Source organism: Calonectris borealis, chromosome Z, assembly GCF_964195595.1.
Source record: "Calonectris borealis chromosome Z, bCalBor7.hap1.2, whole genome shotgun sequence".
NCBI classification, from domain to species: domain Eukaryota; kingdom Metazoa; phylum Chordata; class Aves; order Procellariiformes; family Procellariidae; genus Calonectris; species Calonectris borealis.
The window spans coordinates 55336203-55359389 of NC_134352.1; the positions used below are offsets into that span (position 1 = coordinate 55336203).

Consider the following 23187-nt stretch of genomic DNA (forward strand, 5'->3'; position numbering starts at 1 on the left):
AAATAAACTGCTAACTACAGATTTAATTTTAAAGGCAATTTTTTAAAGTTCCCTACCAAATGCTGTATCAGCAACAATATGTAGAAAAGTAAAAAAGCACAAAAGCCCAATATTTAAAGAGTCACAGAACAGGAAGAATACCTAGTATACAGTTTGACTTTAGATACCCATTTTCAAAACTTCTTTTTGACTAGTTAGACTTCTGGAAGATATTCTTTCTCTCCACACAGTGCATCCAACTCTTGTGTTAATGGACCATTAAAAGATGCTTCATTGTGTCTTAATGGCATAATACATTATAAAAGTCAGGTGAAGGAAGGAATTACACCTCTCAATCTAAAGACATGTCATATAAAAGACCGTAGCTGATATTTCCAGAAAGAAATATAACAACAATTTGCTAATATAGAACTGCCAAGTAATCAGTGAATTTTTGAAAACTTATCATAGAAAAGATTTTTCAAAACTTGTCCAGAATTCAATTAAACCATTTATTAAACTATAATCTGACTTGAACTTCTGACACTGATTTGAACATGTCATTCATATGTCTAAGCATCTTGATAAATTATTGGAACAGACAAGTATAATATTTCAAAGCATCATTTAGTTGCTTTAGCTCCTAAATATCCTTTTAATGACCCAGTAGATCTATGCATGATCTCTAAAAATTTCTAAAAGCTTATGGAGGAACTGAGATAGACACGAAAGATTTCCCCACCTCATACATTGTCCATTTGCTATACATAGTATCTCAGCACCAGAGAAAGAATGACATAGGTATTGGGGTCTCTGAAGTCTCACAGTACAGTACAGCTAACACAGTGATACGGAGGCACTCATGATATCCAAACTTTCTGGGTAACTGTGTATCATTAATATTCTTGTTTGCACAGGTCTTTGCTATATTAAGACTAATAAACCTCTGTGATTTCTGTCTGGTGGGGGCACACATGGTACAAATCTTCCTATACAGTGTACTTGGCTCAGCACCCTTAGGAGAGCATCCCGTCCCTTTCTGAGAGAGCTTAGCATAGTCTGAAATCACACAGGAGACAACACCGAGTATCCGTGTCCCACAGAAAAGACAAAAAATCACTGGAAGCAAAAGTGAAGATAGCCCCTCTGATTCCTGGGAATTCCTGTAGATCTGTCAAGTCCATAGATGACATAACTATTACTTCCCCACACCACACTGATGGGGTAGACATAAATCTCCATAAGGATGATTCAGCTTTCATTTATAACCTCATTACAAATAGCAGCTTCAACAGTGAGGAGACCACATTAGTAAATCACATGTTAGAACAGTTGGGTTTTAGCTTTTTACAGAACTATTTCTAGCAGAACAAAGGAAAGCTGAAAAAGGGAAAGGACACAGAATCTTTGTTATATTTACGATCCAAAGTACATGCTTTATTGCTTTCACCACTTCACTCAAAAATACTAATTTTTTTACTTCACTCATTTTACTTCATTACTTTACTCATTTTTTACTTGTGGTTAACAACCAGTTTTTAAGCTTTGAGGAAGTTTGCCTGGAGAAACAGATAGTGGAAGATCACACTAAGTTCTCAGAGATATTTATTAGTAAGTCAGAAACAGGCTAAGAACATAAACAATTAAAAAGGAAAAGGAAAACTATTTTTTCCTGAAGTGAAATTTTTACAAATTTTATTCTATTCATCTTCATTCACTCTTTAAAATAGTAATCCTATGTTCCTTGATGCAAATGCTCAGTAAAAGTGGAAACTCTTGTCAATTCCCTCTACATCCTTTTGGCCTGGAGATACTGGATATAAAGCATTGTGTGATCTAGAGCTGAAGATGAATGACAACTAAGTGGTGATGAGTTCAGCTATCAGTAATCAGGCAAACATCTGGTTTGAACAAAATCATTGAAAATTTTTCTGGAGTCCTAGATGGGATCATGGTGATGCGCTGCACAAAAACAGTTGAGACTTCTTGGAAACCTCTACTACCATGGCTGTCACCGCCTTTCCACTGCCAGAAATCATGACTCTATGTGAACTATCATGAACTACTCTATGAGACGTTGTGAGACTAGTCTGTATCAGTTTGATTATTTTGTTTTATTCCATTGAAAATGGACAAAAGAAATGGGTGCATTCCCACAAGCTACTAATGTATATTTACTACATTACACTTTGCACACTGAACTGAGAGAGTTTAAAAAGTGGTTTGCAAATGAGTTCCAGAGACTCATTAGCTTCTTTCATTTTGTTTAACATACCTCTGAAAGAACACATTTAAGGTCATGATGCTCACTGTGATCATTTCCAGAGATGTTCCTTGGCTAATTTTTATCTCTAATCTACTGTTTTCATTAACTGAGGTCATGTGAACCTGAATCTGTTTCACTGTATGCATAAGCACAGACCTAACACCTTTTAACCTTGAGAGGATCTTTGCTTTCACTGAAGATTCTTCTCTTGACCATTACTTTTCCATCAACTATCAACAGCAATATGAGGAAAACTAGTAATTGTCTTCTTTTGACTTAATGACCTCTGTAATTTGTCAGAGACACAAAAACCTCACAAGTATGGGTTGAAGAAAAAGCGAAGACCTAAGTAAAGCACCTCTAGGAACTTTTAAATTCAAAATATGTGGTACATATTTTACATGATCATATTTTTAAATAAGCAACACAGTCCCCTCATTTGTCAATACAAAGTATTATAAATATGACTGCATATGTGCAGCAATCTTTTATCTACCCTTTATGAAAAAGTTAACAGATTGAGCAACTCTTTTGTCCTCAGCTGCATTTTTCGTAACTGACTTTCTATTCTTTCCTTCAAATACACTCCCTAAACCCCCCCCAAAAGATGGTAGGATGCATAATAGAATGCATAAAAGTATAATCTATTGAAGCTGTGTACTCAGTGACTACCATCAAGACTATTAAAGTAGTTGTAAATATCCAATCAAGTATTCTTATTTAAACTGGTACACCTTATGGTAACTGAAAGCAAGCAATAAAAGCCTGTTTGGTACAAGAAATAGTCAGTATTTAGAAAATATTGGGGGGAGGGGGGATATATATGCTCTGTGTTTGTTTATGCAAAGTTCAGTATAATTTAATAAAGCCTGTTCTCACTCTGTTCTCAGTGTTTATGTAATTTCTATGCATGGTCAAGTTAGTTCATAAGTCTAATAGTCTCCCCATGCTGTGTGGATTTCGCAGTATTAACTACCAGAAGAGCAAGGACAGAGACTCAAAAGGTGTAATAAAGAGATTATTGTGGTTCCTATTAGTGAAAAGAAGACAGTATGTGTTTCAGTGGTCTCACTAAAGCCCTTTAAAATTAAATACTGTAGAAATGCCAAGTTTAGAATAAATATGGTTCATCATGCATTGGCTGGGCATTATTTCTGTTCCATGCTGTATGCTGGAGACAAATGATACTGCTTTTTCATGATTAGGTATAATTTCTCCACATTAATTTTTGCTGATTTTTCAATTCAACAAACGTGAGGAAAAACTAACATTAGCATATACATCCAGTACAACTGTATATGATTTTTATAGCAGAAATTAAGAGAGAAGGCTTTCTCACTGCAAAAAACAAAAGTGATCAACACTATTGATTTTAAATACATTTTGGGGGGCTTATCCTCTTATTTTTCCAAGCTGCATGAGGAAAGAAGTGTACCTAATTACACACCACTAAGTTATCACTCAGCATGAAGAAACTCTTCATACTTAGTTTAGCACTCACGTGCTTTTACTGCAGCAGAATCAGAGTACTCACTTGGTAGGAGAAGAGGATTTGTTCAGGAAAAGACGTTATGTTTTACCAAATACTTTTGGAAGATACAGTAGGCAGAAGAGAGGTCCCTAAATGTAACCTGGAGAGTTCTTAGTGCTTACTGGCTCCATCGCAGGCAAAGTACCCTGCCTGGACGCTACAATAAGCAACAAAGCAGCTGCCTTTTAGCACTCTGGCAACTGTTAGAGCAGGCATGTGAACCGTGAGTCTTGAAAGATGACTTTGTGCATCTGCATTGCCTCTTGACTTTTCCCATATGAGTTTTTCAAGGAATTAACCCAACACATCAGAAACCTGACCCAGGACACTTGAGTTTGGCACAACACAAAGATCTTCATCAGGGTAGTGTCGAACACAATATATGTTATTTCACTGCTAAGATCTCATGAGGTTTCTTTTGCTCCTACTGACACTGCCTTAGCACTAGTAACTTCTTATTAGTTTGTAAGGCAAATTATTCAAACCATCATGTAATCAGCATGTACAATCTTGATTTTGCCACAGTGTTTGCTTTAAATCACATAGCAGGATAAAAGATTTAACAAAAAAAATCCACACAGAAAACCACCACAAGCTTGTTTGAAGTGTGGAGCTTCAAACAAGAGCAACCATAATTATTACTTTCAAGTGATTGTCAATATGCAGAAACAACAGTATGATAACTGATGATTAATATGACAATGAGTATGGCAAAGAATAACCTTACCTGTACTTTAAGTTAGGACAAAGATAAAAATATTGAAAGATAAGATCAAAATTATCAGATAAAAATGGATAACTACGTCACATTCTTTACAAATGCTTATTATCAGCAGTACAGACCCCAGAGGTCTTCACAAAGACCTCTAAGGTAAAAATTCAGTTTTCAGATCCCTACAGAGCTGAGCATTGAAACAAAAAGAATCTCTGGTTTTAATTAGTAACTTAAGAGAATGTAAAGAGCCACCTACTCATATCACCAAAAGTTTGTTAATTAGAGAATCTGAAAACGCACACTCACCTACTTTCTACCTATCTGTTTTCATCTGCAATATTTCCATATTCTCTGCAAGTCTAATGCAGGACCCCAGGTGTCCATCTTTAACGCAGTGAGCCAGTGCATCTGCTCAAATGCATTATGCCGTTTTCTGCCACAGTGAATTTCTAGCAAAACAGCTTTTTGTCAAAACATAATGCTTTGAACAGAATATTGAAATAAAAGGAACATGCTGCTTTTGCTTTAGCAAGAGTGAGAATATTTTAAGTAACTATAATGTGTTTTCATATATCTCTCTTAATTTGTTGTCTTCATTAATGACTGCAAATTTCATAGCCTTTTTTTTTTCCATACTAGAAAAATATTTTCAAATTTTGACTAATGAAATGTCCCTGTAAATCTCCACTGAAAATCAAAAAAGAGCATAAAAAAGTTCCTACATTTGGTAAATCAGTCAGTTTTTCTAGACATAAATTCTGTAAATTTTCTATTCCATGGAGAGCAACTGACTGATTTCACTGATTGACAGACATAGCTTACTCAAACAGAATGCAGTATCATGGAAATGAATTAATATAACCGTATTTTAAAAGGATGGTATAGCTACTTCCAGGGGGAAAAAAGCTCATGACAACTCACCCTAGACCCTGTTTTCCCAATGATTTAGTACATGGCCCTGGCCAGAGGATGTCACAAGTCCTCTTATAGTCCATGTTCATGCAGGTCCTTCCAAAACAAAGTAGGAAGGGGAGACATTGAATATACAGTTTTGTTCCAGATGATAAGCAGCTGCAGAGCACACTTGGACACTGAGTTTGGAAGGATGCACCTATTCTCAGGTTTAGACACAATCTGTGACAAGGTTCATTTTATTTATAGAAGCTTAAACACAAATTTTCCCAATAATCAAAATTATTTTTATAATAAAAAATGAAACCTGAAAATTAGCTTTTGATCTTATCAACAATTTAAAAAGGCAGGTGTGCAGATATCCATGTAAGAAACTTTTAGTGTTCATTAACAGCTGAGTAAATAGGTAAGGCCTGCAGTGTTTCATCTTGGGACAACCTACTTCTTGATAAGATTTTCTGTAGCATGTGGTATAATGCTTTAGGAAAGAAAAATGTCTGCTTCAGGTTCAGCCATGCTCTTTTTTGCATATCCAAGAACAGGAAAAAAATTCACAACAGCCAAGTCAGTGAATATAATTGTCCCAAATGTTTAGCACTTTGCAAAATCTTTCCATTAATTAGAAAGAAATGAAGCTTCTGTTAGTTTTTACTACACCTACACAATCACATGGTAAGTGCTGTTACTGTTAGTTGCACTGTAGCTATCTGGGACATACCTAACAGGGACACTTCACATATTTCTACTTTTGTTCTAGAAGAACTGCTGTCTCTATACTGTGTTTAGGAGTACATCAAGACTGCTAGTTATGGAATATGAATTTCTACTGTTCCTCAGCCCAGAAATCCAGATAATTCCTCCATACTCAGGAGGATATAAAACAATGAAAGAACACATAATTTATTTGCAAAGAACACTACATGCTATTATTTCCAGCTAAAGCAACTAACACCTAAAGCAATTATGAGTAGTAATCTACAAAACCTTCAGTTGTGTCTTGCAAAGATAAAAAAAATCTTAGCATTCAGTGGCAACCAACAATTCCACCCACATACATAATAGCTATATATTCATACAGGTACAAACAATGACATATGTCAATTCAAGGGTCAGTGCTTGGAAGAGAAAGAGGCTTTTTTTTTTTTTTCCCAACTGCTCAGAGAGACTATCAATAAGGGGAAAATATTAAATTACTCCTACCTGTTGATCTGGTGTAGCATTTAGCTTGGACAGGCAAAAACAGGGAAGGTGGTCTGGCTTAGGTAGAGAATCATTGTCCCACCCAGCCTTAAGAGAGTGAGTTTCTAAGTTGCATTCAGGGCCTGTATATGCTTCAACTCTGCTAGGGTTAGGGCATTTCCTCCCACCGGCAAGCATGCCAGCAAGTAGGCACATAGCACAACAAGGTAAGTTAATGCTTACCTCCGGTTCCTACTGAGGAGCAACGGGAAAGGGCCAAGAAACTGCATCTCACCGAACGAACTCAGACAAGTCAGCAGAGGTTGCTACCGGACCCTAGACAGAAAAGGATGGAATGGGCTCCTTAGAGGAGCAACAGCACTGCAGCCAGCATGCCACCAAAGAAGAGACGCTGGGGTGAGAAGGCTCCAGCTGCTACAATGAAGGGAGCTTCAAGTGTTTCTGTTACAGGGAGACTACTTCTCAGGTTTAAGATGTTTCCTGAAGATTAGGTCTGCTAATCCTGGATGCATCCCTGCAGTAACACCTGCCACAACTTACTTCCCTAGCTTTCTTATGAAAGTGGGGCTCAGTCCTCTGCTTCTGCTATTATTAGATAATAGCAGTATAACACCCAGCTCAGGGAAGGGAGATTTGCTTTCAAGAATGCAGCTAGATACTGTTTCAGAAAAGTCCACAAAAAACTTCGGCCAGAAAGATATGAGAATGAGGCAACTGGACCCTACCTATAATCATAAATACATGCCAACACCAACGTCCTAATTCATAGACTGCTTTGATTGGGTTATTGGCTTGAACCCAAACAAATTCAATATGCATTCTTCTATTTTAGAGGCAGCTACTTCAGCTTTGATTTCAGGATTAGAGCTAGGATACTCTCATTCTAGTCATCCCTGGGAGACTACAGGTCTTATTTCCCACCCTATGACAAGCTATTCCAGCACAACTCCCTTCCTGCTTCCACACTGATTCCTCCCCTTCTCGTTTTCTTCCCTCCAAACAAGGGAAGAGAAGATATACCTACTGTAAGCTATAATTTGCAAGAGGCATTAAGTATTAGACACAACATAAGGTGATATTGACATAACAGATCTCTGATATAATGCAAATTACTTCCCTATTTGAATGTGCTCCGGTTTGAGAAGCAGTGTTATTCAAAATTGGCTCTTCGTTGATTTGAAGTTTATCCTAATGACTTGCAATGTGAATTTGAGGAAAGCAGACTTTTGCACCATTGTGTCCCCCCATAACTTAAGTTTATTTTTCATGTTTGGATGGCCAGATACTAGCAAAGCTGTTCCTAAGAATTTGTGCAATAGGCTAAAATAGAAGATTTTTCTGCTTTATCATTATTATAAAATGTATGAAATATATTTAACTTGCATAGGTGTACAATTCTTAAAGAACTCCAATGGTATTTTCTCACAGTCCCATCTTTAAAACAGTATCTTAATTCCATTCTAAAAGCATGCTAATGTAGCACCTCATAGGACATGAAATCCATGTGGCTTAAGAGATCTCAGATTTATTAAATGAGGTAGTTTTTATTACTAGTGATTTTGACTTCATGCCCAAGTCCCTAATTAATACACCGTAACAGAGGTAAGACAGAGTTATATTTTCAATAACATTGTGATAATGAACAAAAGCAAAATTTATCCATCAATATTTATAACCTCTTTCTAAAGGATGGCTGTATTTGATGGCTTGAAAAACCAATCTACCTTTTTATTTTCTTACCACAAGTATGAAATTCAAAAGCTTCTTAAAATAAAGGAAGCATTTCACTATGGACAGTTTTGAAAAAAAGCTCAATGGCAACTGTTAGGAACAGCAGCACAATAAAAATTCAGTAAGTGTGTGAATGGAATATAAACCATATATAAAGGGGTTCATGATCTCTGAAGTGCTAAATGCTATTGTTTCAAAGATCAAGGCTCCTACAAATTTTAGATTTGTACTATCTGCATAAAGAAATAGGGACTGGGCAACCCTGAAAGAGAAGAGACAAGAAGATATGAGGCTGTGCAAGCAGAATAAATGCAATATAGCGTGAATGGAAGACATTAACAAATAAACAAACAGAACAGAAGGAAAAAAAAAGCAAGAAAACAAAAAGGTGCCATGGATAAAACACAGAACATATCAAGACTGGTGCTAGAGAAAATAATGCAAAAGAAATATTGAAATTGGGTAACTGAAATTCAATATGAAAGCACTCATCTTTAAAATGCTATAAAAACACAGACAGGCAACATTTAGAAGTGATGATTATGCTATATATTCAGGAATTGACTAGCAACTTGTACATTCTGTGATCCAGCTGTAAGAGGCTGCATTGTGGGACGCAGGTCATTGTAACTTGGTTCTGCAAGACTTTTCTGGCTCTATGACATGAAGTTTCCTGCTGCCCTTATATCATTTTGGCTGGAGTCCTTGTTTGTGCTGTAATACCAAAAGCATAAGGAATTCTTAGAAGTTTAAATAAGTAATTGTCCTTTATGCCTTCCCCCCAGGACATGACAGCTAAGCCTTTCACAGAGGACATCTAGACTCTATTCTTCAATATCTGGAATTATAGCCCATAATGATGAGCTAATGCTAGTGCTCATCCAGGCTTTTAAACTCTATAGAGGAAATATGATTCTAACAAAGGTCTTTTAGCAGTGCGCTTACTTCGCATTCACCTGTTCTTTTGTATTTTGAGCTTCCAGGGTGTGCATGTCTAGTATCCTCACCATGAAGAGGCCTGCAAGGTAGGAATCTGATCTCTCTTGAGGTCAGAATTTAAAAAGGCTACTCCTAACTGAAGAAAGACCAAATTGTTAGTAAAAAAAAAATTCCTTCAAAATAACTTTTTCAGAATAATTTTGGTAATGCTCACAGGGCGGAGTGTTACAAGGTATATTTTGCGTAGCGTTTTGAAGGTGAATGCTCTGTGAGTAGTGTCAGTATTTTCAGTAACACCAATATTGATATCTGTTCGGTGTTTTACCCACGGTATGTTCTTTCTTTCTTATTTGATACTACTCTCTTCCTGTTTGTTTTCCTTCTATTCTGTTGGTTTACCTTACAAATATAAACAATTAACAATTACATAAAAATGATAACACTGTACAAATAAGGAAATTCCACAGACTGTACTGTAAGAATGCAGTGTGAAACACAGTTCTGTGACCGTTATTAAAATGCTGGTCCATTGCAGGAAATATTGTCAAACTGAATGTTTTATTTGAAAAAAAACGATCGGTAAATCTTATTTTTCTTAATAAGTCAAAAATATATTAAAAAAAAATGGAATAAAGAACATTTTGCAAATCTATCACCTGATTTTCAAGAAAGTCAGAAGTCAGCAGCCCCAGCTGCACAGAAGTCAATTAAGCCTTTTGTCCTTATCTGCTAATTGAAGCTGCATGACATGATAATTCTCTTGGGGAATTATGAACTCTAAAGTACAAAACTTATCTACAGTGATAATACTTTTCCCTCATAATTCAGTAAGATAGGTTGCACAAATCGTTGAAGCTGAAAAATTCTTCTGCATTATCTCTGCAGACTGCGTATTCAATTCCATGGCAAAAGCAAGAGAGTTGAGCGATGCTCAAATTCAGGATTTCACACAACGGAAGGAAGCAGCACAAATTTTAGCATTATCATGCAGATGATCAAAAAATAGAGAATTGTTTTAGAATCATTCTGCAACAATCCTTGTAAAGCCAAGACAACTATACCACACATCACATTCTATTTCCTGGTTGGCTGTGAGGGACTGTCAGGTTTGCATTTGTGAGAATTCCAGCTGTATTCAGTATTGATTTATATCATTAAGGATAGTTTATTTTTCTAGACAAAAGGCATGCAATTCCTAAGAAGCATTGTCTTAATTCCCAGCAAAGGCAACACAGCTATTATTCTACCAATTACACTTATTAAATATCATCGAGGTTTTGAAGATTTCTGCAAGTTGCACAGACATCTCAAACACATAGAACTGCATACTTCTGCCGTGACAGTAACAGTCTGTACCATAATTGTTCTTTACATATCAGAAGAGATATTTTGTTGGAGTAATAGGCTGAATGCGACTGCTGCTTGGCATCAAGTTTACTTCACTGCGTATTTCAGTTTCAAATTATGACTTGAAGTCCATTTTTTTTAGCACTAAGACAGAAGTTTTGAGTAGATTCTGTCTTCAGTGGGTCAGATGATTATAGTGAAGCAATAAGAGGCAACAGGAGCTGAACTGTAGAGCAATATAGTCAGTGCTGAGGAATTGATGTCTGTACATCTTTTGTAGGGTTCTCCTTCAGATTAGCTTGTCTGATCTCTGTATTTTTTTATTGTTTTGTTACTAAATGTTTTACGTTACACATAGAAGGTTTTTTTCCTATGGATAGAACTCTAAGGATTGCAAGAACCTTACGAATCTGGGAGAACTTTACTGTGCAAAACTGAAATATTTGTAAACAGCAATCTCCATTTATTAGAATAATAATCATAATTTATGCATAGATGGATATATATGAACTAATGGATTGTAATAATGCTTTATCTTTAGCTTTGTATTCAGTCTGAAGATACAAAATAGCATAATGTTACCAGGTTTCAAGAGAGTGAAAGAAATGTAAGAAAAAAGAGTCACGGGAATCTTGTAGGCAAACCAGGAACCTGATCTTCTAATTTCAAAATATATACCTAAACAATCAAATTACTGCTGAATTTATGTTTTGAAAACATATGAAAACATACCCTTCTCACAAAATGTGCATGGTAGTTTACTGCTGCTTTAAATAATTCATGTTGACTACAGCAGGTACATTGTTGCAGTGTGGTGGGTTGACTTTGGCTGGCTGTCAGATGCCCACCCAGCCGCTCCCTCATCCCGCCTCCTTAAAAGGACAGGGGAAAAAATAAGATGGAAAAGCTTGTGCGTCAAGGTAAAGACAGGGAAATCACTCACCAATTACTGTCATGGGCCCAACAGACTTCACTTGAGGAAAATTAATTTCATTTATTGCCAATTAAAAATACAGTAGGATGGTGAGAAACAAAGACAAAACTAAAACCACCTCTCCCCCATGCCCCACTTCTTCCCAGGCTCAACTTCACTCCATTCCTGACTCCACTACCTCCTCTCATGCACCAAGCAATGCAGGGGGATGGGGAATTGGGGCGTTGAGGTCAATCCATAACAGCTTCTCTCTGCTGCTCCTTCCCCCTCACACTTTTCCCCTGCTCCAGCGTGGGGTCTCTCCCAGGGGATACAAACTTCCATGAACTGCTCCAGTGAGGGCTGTCCTCTCCATGGGCTTCAGGAAAAGCCCTCCTCTTTTCCTTTCTCTTCAGAAAGAGACATCTCCAGCATGGGTCCCCCACGGGCCACAGTTCCTGTCAGAAAACCTGCTCCACTGTGGGCTCCTCTCTGCAGGCAGCAGTTCCTGCAGAAGCCCACTCCTGCATGGGCTCTCCATGAGCTGCAGCTTCCTTAGGGCATATCCACCTGCTCTGGCATGGGGTCCTCCACAGGTTGCCGTGTGGATATCTGCTCTGGAATGGTTCTCCATGGTCGGCAGGAGGACAACCTGGTCCTCTCCACAGGCTGCAGGGGAATCTCTGCTCTCGTGCCTCAAGCACCTCCTCCCCCTCCTCCTGCTCTGACCTTGGTGTCTGCAGTGTTGTTTCTCACAGATTTTTTTTTTTCTCTCTTCTCTATCACAGCTACTGTGCATTGTTTTTTCCCCTTTCCCAAATCTGTTTTCCCAGAGGCACCACCAGCCTGGCTGATGGGCGCAGCTATGTCCTGAGGTGTCCAATGGAGCCAGTTCGACCCAGCTGTGTCCTGCACAGGGCAGCCCCTGGCCTCTTCTCACTGAGTTCCACTGCAGCCCCCCCAGACACTATCAAAATCTTGACACTACACCCAATACATGTAGCCATGATGGTCTAAGAATATAAGCAACAGGCATTTGAGAATCTTTAAAAAAATCCATTTTTCTCTCATAGAGCAACATGTCTACTGAATTTTTAATAGTGTACATTAAATATAATATTGCATTAACACCATATCACAGTGTTAGCTGAATTACAAAAGTGCATTACAGCCTTTCAGGTTTTTTACTGATAATTTTTAGTCATTTTATTATCATTGCTAGACCAAAAAACTGATATTAAAATAAACAAAATGTAGTGCATATATGTCATTTGTGGTACAATTTCCAGTCCTTTTTTTTTTAATCATCGGCTTGAAATATTTCATTTATAATATGAACCTAACTAAACTTCTCTCTTAGAAGACTACTAAACACCCAGTGTTAATCTCACTCATCTGTATATATTACACCTTTAATTTGCGAAATTGCAAGTACAGATGATACCTCCTACAAGGCTGCTCTGTAAAGAAGCAATATGCTGTATATCCTTCAACCCAAATGAGCATGAATTAATACACTTTGTTAGAGAACAAGCATTTTTATAGATTCTTCAGAAAAGCTACACGAATGAGTATTTTTAAAAATTTTATACTTGCTTTTACTAAGTATGAGGTCTCTCCAGAAAAGATTTCACAAAAAGCAGTGTAAAACTCTTTTGCCCCACCATATCTCACTGCAGCTTTTGAGATAAGATACAATTGCAAATGTGTTTTGTGTTGATTTAAGAAAAAAAAATAATGGCAGGCTCATTATATTTCAGAACACTTAGAGGTTTTGGCATTAAATATGGGTCAAAAATCACTAAACATATCAACAAGTGACACTCATTAAAATAAATCACACAAAATGGCACTTGTATGATAACACATTGTGACAGTACTACTGCTTTCATAAATAAAGAATGAAAATTAAACTTTCATAGTAAAATATTTCACTAGGCTATATTGCAAAGTTTGACATGGTCAATTCATCACTGCAGAAATCAGACAAAGCTCAGTCTGCTGTAGTCAAGAAGCTCATTATTTCATTAAAATTGTACTGCATCTAGGACTCCAACATCCCTTTTATTAAAAATAATCACCAAGAAGTTGAATGGTAATTGTCAACCTCCTACACTACAATTTGGTCTCCCATTTAAATGACAGTTGAAAAGCAAAAAGTAGTCATTGTCAATAAGACTGCATTGGACTCATTGTGTACAGAAAGCAGATGGATAGATTCAAGGAGTAGTTTACAATTTGATCAGTAATTCAGAGCAGTACAAATGCTCTAGAAAAACCTAAACAACATTTTTCAACAGATTTTTTACAATCAAAACTAAAACTACAGGAAGGGTCCATTTTAATTAATGTTCTGAATGAAAAACAGAATGGAAAGCAACTTGCCAGGTTTTTGAGCCCAGTCCTTCATTCTGAGAAGCAATCTACGTAACAAGCTCATTTTCACAAACTGTATGAGCTCTAACATAACACCACTGGGCCTGTTGGCACACTTTATTCCCATTGGAAGACTGTTGAAGAACTTCATTAAATAGGTAGAAATCTCCTAGTCCTTTAAAGCCTAAATGTGCTTATACTCTATTTATACTGTCATAGTTTTATAGCAGCATTGCTCTTTAGCATCAACAGTTTGAAGTTTTTATATAGCTAAATGTCCTGGTTTCAGCTGGGATAGACTTAATTTTCTTCCTAGGAGCTGGCATAGGGCTGTGGTTTGGAGTTCGTGTAAGAATAATGTTGACTAACACACTAATGTTTTAGTTGTTGCTACGTAGTGTTTACACTAGTCAAGGACCTTTCAGCTTCCCATGCTCTGCCAGCGAGGAGGTGCACAAGAAGCTGGGAGGGCGCATAGCCAGGACAGCTGACCCAAACTGGCCAAAGGGGTATTCCATACTATATGACGTCATGCTCAGTATATAAGCTGGGGGTAGTTGGCCAGGGGGCAGCAATCACTGCTCGGGGACTGGCTGGGCATCGGTCAGCGGGTGGTGAGCAACTGCATTGTGCATCACTTGCTTTGTATATTCTTTTATTATTATCATCATCATCATCATCATCATCATTATTATTACCACTATCTTACTTTATTTCAATTATTAAACAGTTCTTATCTCAATCCACGTGTTTTCTTACTTTTACTCTCCTGATTCTCTCCCCCATTCCACTGGAGGTGCGGGGAGTGAGCGAGCGGCTGTGTGGTGTTTAGCTGCTGGCTAGGGTTAAACCACGACACTAAATATTCTTTTACTATTTTGTAAACTTTTCTCTCTATGAAAACTAACACTGTCTATTGAAACATTACCTTGTATTAAAAAAGTTAAAAAAGAAGGCTCAAAATATAAAAAAATAATTTCAAAATTAGTAAGAGTTAGATTTTGATCTTACTGAAAGGAAATTAGTTCAAATTATCAATTTATTCTTCAGGGTTTCAACTTGTGTCAATTTCAGACAAGAACGATTTTTGAAATCCTGAAAATATTTAGGAGTCAAAAAAATTGCTTTCCATATTCTTTTAGTGACAAGGCCTCTGAAATACTACATCAAATCCCACTAAAATAAAAATAGAACCATGGAAGAACAGAAGCATGGGGAAAAATAGAGATTTTTTTCCTGATCTAGATAGTGTCTCCTGCATTCAATCCAGTTTACATTCCACTGCAGATCTGAATCTGAGGTTTTCTCTTGGCTGGCTGAAGGCTCCCACAGAGATCAAACCAAATGGCACAGAGACTGAACAGCCTATAAAAGCAACACTCAGAGAACCAGCACGAGGCTCAGAGATTCTTATGGACTTCATGCCATTAGAAATTGGCCACAAAGGAGCTGTTGTACCAGGTAATTTTGCTTCATCTAAGCCTAAAGCTCTAAGCCTGTATTGATAATGGGCATTACCCCAACCCCAGTGCAGGACCTTGCTCTTGGCCTTGTTGAACCTCATGAGGTTCATATGGGCCTACTTGTCGAGCTTGTCCAGATCCCACCAGATAGCATCCTGTCCCTTAGGCGTGTCAACCGCACCACTCAGCTTGCTGAGGGTGCACTTGATCACTGTCTGTTGTTGATGAAGATATTAAATAGTACTGGTCCCAATATGGAACCCTGAGGGACACCACTCATCACTGATCTCCATCCGGACATTGAGCCATTGACCACTACTCTCTGGATGCAACCATCCAGCCAATTCCTTCTCCACCAAATAGTCCATCCATCAAATCCATACCTCTCCAATTTAGAGAGAAGGATGTTGCGGAGGATTGTGTCAAAGGCCTTACAGAAGTCCAGATAGATGACATCCATAGCCCTTCCCCTGTCCACTGATGTAGTCACTCCATTGTAGAAGGCTACTAGGTTGGTCAGGCAAGACTTGCCTTTGGTGAAGCCATGCTGGCTGTCTTGAATCACCTCCCTGTCCTCCAGGAGGATCTGTTCCATGATCTTCCCAGGCACAGAGGTGAGGCTGACAGGTCGGTAGTTCCCAGAGTCCTCCTTTCTACCCTCTTTAAAAATGGGTGCAATGTTTCCCTTTTTCCACTCACCGGGGACCTCACCTGACTGCCATGACTTTTCAAGTATCATGGAGAATGGCTTGGCAACTACCTCAGCCAATTCCCTCAGGACTCTGGGATGAACTTCATCAGATCCCATAGACTTATGTATGTTCAGGTTCCTCAGGTGGCCACGAACCTGATCTTCTCTTACAGTGGCAGGGACTTTGCTCCCACAGTCCCTGCCTTGCAGTCCATCCATTTGAGAGGTGTGGGAAAAGAGGTTGCCAGTGAAGACTGAGGCAAAAAAGCTGTCGAGTACCTCAGCCTTCTCCTCGTCCATTGTTACCAGTTTGCCAGTCGTGGTCATCAGCGGGGTACACTTTCTTTGACCCTCCTTTTCTGGCTGACATGCCTATAGAAGCCCTTATTATTATTATTAGCATCCCTTGCCAAGTTCAGCTCCAGCTGTGCCTTGGCCTTCCTGACCCCATCCCTACACAACCGGGCCAATGTCTGTATACTCTTCCTAGGATACCTGTCCCTGCTTCTACTGCCTGTGCATTTTCTTCTTGCTCTTTAGTTTGACCCGCAGGTCTTGACTCGGCCATGCCAGTCTTTTGCCCTCCTTCCCTGATTTCTTATACCTGCAGATCAAGAGATCTTGTGCTCTATGGGAAGCATCCTTAAGGATCTGCCAGCTCTGTTCTGCTCCCTTGTCCCTGAGGGCAGTTTCCCAGGGGATCCTACTGACTAATTCCGTGAACAGCTGGAATTTTGCTTTCCTAAAATTCAGGGTCCTGACTTTACTCTTCACTTGTCTCATTTCCCTCAGGACTGCAAACTCCATCAGTGCATGATCATTGCAGCCCAAGCTGCCTCCAATCTTGATGTCTCTAATTAACTCACCTGCGTGGGTGACCACAGGTCCAGTAACACATCCCCTCTAGTAGGGCTATTACCTGGCTTAAGATGTTATCCTTGATGCACTCCTGGATCGCCTACAGCTTGCCATGCTATTTTTCCAGCAGATGTTGGGGTGGTTGAAGTGCCCCAGCAGGATGACAGCCTGTGAGTGCACTGCCTCATATAGCTGGAGTAAGAAGGCTTCATCAGCAGGCTCTTCTTCATCGGACACCCTGTAATAAACACCGACCACAAGGTTCCCTTTGTTGGCCCAGTCTTACCCATAAGCTTTCAACCTGCTTGTGGCCATTCTTCAGAGACAGCTCTTCACAATCTATCCATTTCTTGATGTAGAAGGCAACCCCTCCACCCCTCCTTCCTCACCTGTCCCTTCTGAACAGCTTGTAGCCATTGATAGCTGCACTCCAGTCACGGGATTTGTCCCACCAAGTTTCAGTAATGTCAACTAGGTCGTAGCTTTCTAGCAGCGCAGTGGCTTCCAACTCCTCCAGGGCTGTGGGCCGTGTCACTTTTTAGAGGAACAAACCTTAATTCCTTTGAGGTATTTCACCAGTGTTCCAGTGAGGTATTTCACTGTTGGCTCCTATTACCTCAGGAGCCTCTGGCTCATCTCCATAAGACTTCAAGTGTGCTCCAGTGTAACCAGCAAGTCTCAGAGCAACACACTGAGGGCCCTCACTAGCACCCCATCCCTCAAACCTTGGCGTGTCATCCCATGGCTTGTCACGGGCAAGCCTGATATTATCCCTCTCCCCCTCCAAGTCTAGTTTAAAGCTCTGTCAATTAGCCCCACTAGCTCTTCAGCAAAGACCCTCTTCCACCTTTGAGAAACGTGAATCCCATCTGATGCCAGCAGCCCTAGTGCCATGTAGACCATCCCATTATCGAAAAACCCAAAATTCTGGCGGTGACACCAGCCATGGAGCCATGTATTAATAGACTGGGTCTGTCTATTTCTTAGAATGACGCTGCCCACAACTGGAAGGATAGAGGAAAAAATTACCTGAGCTCCAGATTCCCTTACCAACTGTCCTAAGTCTCTTTTGATGGCCCTTGGACTATGCGTTGCAGCTTCATTGCCACCCAAATGGAAGAGCAATAATGGGTAATACCGAAGGGCTGTACTAGCCTAGGAAGTTTCGTAGTGATGTCCTTAACCCTGGCCCCAGGGAGGCAGCAGACTTCCCTAAGAGGAGGGTCTATCTGGCATATTGGACCCTCTGTTCCCCTCAGATGGGAGTCACCTACAATTATAACCTGTGTTTTCTTCCTCATGGAGGTGGTCTTGATACAGGGGGTAGACCTTTCTGACCTTGGCAACACCTCTGGTATAGATGGACCATCATCCACATCATCAATTGACTGACCTTCCACATCCAGAGCCTCAAACCTCTTGTATAGAGGCACCTGGGAAGGCGAGGTGGGCAAGGAGGGGATTTGCCCGCCACCCTGAGCGTAGACTTGCCTCCATTCACTCCTTTCCTTTAAGTTACTGCTTCTGCCTGGTTGGGAGAGGATACAGGATCCCCTTGATCTTTTGTTTTTTCTGGTGGCTATTGCTGTTTCTGTCTTAGGGAGGGCAGAGCATGATTCTGCCAGTCTCTCTCTCTTTCAGACTCCCTGACACTCCTTAACCTTTCTACTTCCTCTTGTAGCTCTGTCACCAGGCTGAGCAGATCATTTACTTGGTCACACCTCACACAGCTGTTCTCACTATTGACATCCGTTATCTGTGAAAGGCTCTGGCATGCCCTGCAGCCTGAGACCTGGATGGCTGCATGTTTTCTTGGGAGCTCTGTCTGGGAGCCACATCAGCTCTGGGGAGTGCAGAGGACATAGCTTTCTGCTGAGTGGGTACCATAGCCAAGCTCCTTCTGGGAGGGTGATGACCACCAGCTGAACTCACCTTTTGGGCTAGTAGGGTGACGACACCCTTCCTGCATGCCCTTCTGTGCAAACTGCCATGCAAACTGCCGCACCACACCCTGGTCACTCACGCTTCCTAGGCTGTTTTGTATAGGTGTGGAGGTGGCTGCAGTTCCTCTGGCAACACCCAGGTCTCGTCAGCACCTCTCGTGAGAGAGCGGGTGTCTCCGCTGCCCTGGCATTTCCCTGCCTCAGAAAACCTCCCAGTGCACCAAGATCTGCCTCGTCAGACCGGCCCGGCTCCGGAGCAGTTCACCTCGGCAACTGGCTTACCAAACACTTCTTATCAAATAAGACTTCTTATCAAAAACCACAAAGTATCACTTTGCTTATATAGAGTCTTTCCCTTTTAAAGTTTGCTGCTCAAAATTTGCCATTTAGCAGATATTTGAAAAGTTTGAAGCTTTCTGTTTAGATAAGAAGCAATTTCATTGCAAATTAAGAAACACAGAATTCAGATAATTCATCAAAAACTCTGAGCGCTGCGCTCCAAACCTTCACTAACAACATGTAACTTGCTATGGAGAATTACACATTCACATTGCTAAATATTTTAGAATAAAGATCTACCAAGGAATTGCAATATAGAAAATCATGTGCTTTATAACCTTTCCACAAAATAAATAAATATTACTGTTTACAGCTATAAAACAGCACCAGCACCTATAATAAAAGCTGAATTTGAAAAGATTGTTTACTGCTACTCTAATTTTAAATACATTAACCTAAAACATTTTTTGTTCACACTGGTGAAGTTAGTCTTGATACACTTTCTTTTATGTATTTTATTATTCAATCCCCTCATTCTTAAAATTTCAGTATATTAGACTGTCTTGTTCACCGATGTGAATTCCTTCTTCACAGTTAAATACCTGGACCGATAAAACTGTATTTGCTCTATTTAGCAACATCATCTTTTTCAGATTTTAAAGGATCTCAGGATTACTCAATGCAGTAATCTGACCTTCCAATCAAATCCTAAATAGAGCAGGGAAATTTTAAATCCATAACAGAAGTTATACCTAAGAAATCTAAATGATATAAAAAAGTTTCTATGAAACAGAAATCAGTGACACAGAAACGCAATAAAAAACATTTCCAGGTTAACTTTTCCCCAGTGACACCTGTCATTTTAATATTTTCCAAATGAAATACATCAACCTTCTAATGACAAAAAAAAAAACCACAAACAAAACAAAAACCAGAATTAAAACTTTCTAAATTTTCTACATTTTTAAAATCTTGAAAAAGAAATTAAATCAAGTTTTAATTAAACCCAAATATTTTGGTTTTCTTTAATGCTTTGTGCAAATTTTAAAAATAATTCCATATTTCCATGAAGCACTACAATTTTTCATAGTATAAAGCATCTATACGGCTCTAAAGAAAATCCCAGACCTCTAATAAATGTTCCTATTCTCAGCAAAAACATTAGTCAAAAAACATTAGGTGAGCTGTTGGTAAGCTCTCAAACATGTCTAAAAGTGCACTATAATCATGCCTCCTTCTTTAAACTGGTCCCTACAGAATAACCTCACAAGTTCAAGGTCTTCCCACCCAAAGTACTTCACTAACTAGGGGTGAGCAAAGTCAGTTCAGCTCAGCTGCATAAACCTAAGCGTAGTGGAAATTTCCACAACAAATTTGATAGCACAGAAGACAGCTTTTAGAAGATCAGCTTAAGACTGGAACAAATTCACTCAAGAACTAAGGGTCACCTACTACCTTAACCACTTTACGCTCCCAGGGCACAGCCCTGTACTATCAACATTTCTTCTCCAGACTGATTGATACAAACAAGCTGGAATGCCCACATTTAAAAAAAAAAAAAAATTAAAATAAGGAAAAAAATACCCTGCAAAAAAATGCTACAAAAACATACTGAGAGTATTCACCCCTTGGAGAAAAGATAAGGTAGTATAAATACTGTGGATATCATTCACATTGTTTCATAACTACTTGAAGGGCTCTCTGACGCTCTGATGAGAGTCCTGACAAAAGATCTACACCAAAATAAAATGGAATACAAGAACTCAGTCTAGCACAATACTAAATCATCTTACTGATTTGAAAGGAAAGGATCTTTGAAATATCTTTGAACTATCTGGAACATAATAGTCACCATATTTACACAAAATTTAAATCTAGCCCAAATTTTAAATCCATCAAAATTTTAAAGCAATGGCTACCTCCTATTCCATATAGGTACAGCATTATGCAATAGCATCATCACAAAATGCGGAGCAAAAGAAGTGGATGATTTCTTTCATGGATTTTCAGTTGACAGCCATCAACATACAGGCAACCTTGAGCAATAAAATCTTCAGGAACCAATAACTGTGTTTTATATACCTAGCTTATGTTAAACAGGTGATCACACACTAGGTAAAGAAAGATGTTGAGAGGAATTTAAAAAAAAAAGTCTTTAGGTCTGATCAGTACACAGTGCTCCCTAAATTTGAATTTCAAACAGCTGGACAAATATAGCAAGCCAAGAAGGAGATCACCTATGAGATCCCCATTTTACCAATTCTACTGCTATTCTCACAGCGACAGCGGAAAATCCAATTTACTGCACATACATAGACATTATCTATGAACATGTAAGTACATCTAGTTCCATTATCAAAACTAAGTAATATTTAAAGCTTTAAAATGTTGTGATGCTGACTTAAGAATTCAAACATTTTTGGCATAGCCATTTTATGCTCAGATTTTACTGCACTCCAGTAAAAAATTTAGAAACTAAAACACTCAAAAATTATGTAGCTGGCCACCTAAATGAACTATATGGACAGTAATCATTTCTCTCAGTAGCTTTAGGTTATGTATCTTCTTCCTTTTGCTTAGATAGAATGTTCACTTGCACTTTAAAGTTTTCTCTCTTTTCTTTCAAAGAATAATGATTAAGGTAAAAAAATATTTAGCCATTAGCTGCTTTGCTTACAAAGTGCTCTACTGTTCAAGATTCAGTATTGAGAGATGGCTCAATCCCTGCTTTCTGATCTTGAATTCAAAAAAAAAAAAAAAAGAAGAGGGAAAAATCACTCTGCAATATGAACCCTCCTTTCATACAGATGAGATATATTGAAAGTTTACCAAGTCTCATCCATAATCCCACTGACTGCTTGCTAACCATTTCATCATGCTCAACTTGACAAGAATCTTGATCCTCATTTTTCTCTTTTAAAGCAATCTGTTAGCAAGGGATAAATATCTAATATAACTCCCTTATTTCTATGTTGTTTACCTGCTCTTGTAATCTCTAAGCTTTCATTTTGTTCCACTTATTTCAAAAATCATTATGAAACAAGGGTGAGCCACATATATTTGGCAATACTTGAACAAATTTTGTAATTTACTGGGAGCTGTCTAGGATGGCACAAAGCTCTGAATTATACAAATGTTTGGTCAGCAAGTACTCCTCTGACACCTGCTTGCATGCCAGTCACAATTACTCAACTGTATAAACAAGGAAGGAAAGTCTTGAAAAGTAATAGCTGCAAATATCACCCAGTGAATAATCATTTGCGGTGTTTATTGCTGCTTTAAAGTAACACATCAGGAATCCTTTCAAGCTTCCTATATTCTTTGGCATTGTCACCCAAATTGGCTGAAAGATAGCCTCCAAAAAATTAAACCATAATAGCTGAAAAAAAATGTGGTAAGGTTGTGTCATTCAGTTATAGTAAAACAATACACTAATGCAGTAGAAAAAAGCCTGCTGTCTGTCTTTTCTCTTCTGTTATCATTAACTTTGGAAACAATCATTTAAGTAAAACAAGCATGCATTTATGAATAGTCATATATGTTCTTTCTAATAAAAAAACCACCACACTGGTATATTCAAGAGATTTTTTTTTTTTCTTTACATATATATATGTGTGTGTCTCTGTGTGTGCCTGTGTTTTAATAAAACCTACAATACTGCTGAAGAGAAGGAATCCAAAAGATATACAACATACATGGAATAAGTTCTGTGCTGCATGTTTATGTTAAAATGTATAAAAACAACTGAGCTCTTAAATAGCTTTTTGTGCATTTTTCCAGTCCACAGCAAATCTGTGTGTCCTAGTTTCGGCTGGGATAGGGTTAAATTTCTTCCTAGTGCTGTGTTTTGGATTTAGTATGAGGAGAATGTTGATAACACACTGATGTTTTCAGTTGTTGCTAAGTGCCCTCCTAGTCCAAGGACAGCTCCCGTGCCTACTGACTGAGCTAGGGACACAAGATGGGAGGGAACGTAATCAGGACAGCCAGCCCATCTGGCCAATGGGGTATTCCATACCATGTGATGTCATGCTCAGTATGTGA

The 23187-nt window shown here is 38.7% G+C and overlaps 1 protein-coding gene across 5 annotated transcripts in view; it reads right to left on the minus strand.

Moving 5' to 3' along the window:
• The window catches only part of KDM4C (lysine demethylase 4C), a 295696-nt gene that overhangs the window by 45874 nt on the left and 226635 nt on the right, over positions 1–23187 (minus strand). The gene's annotated exons all lie outside the window — the stretch shown is intronic.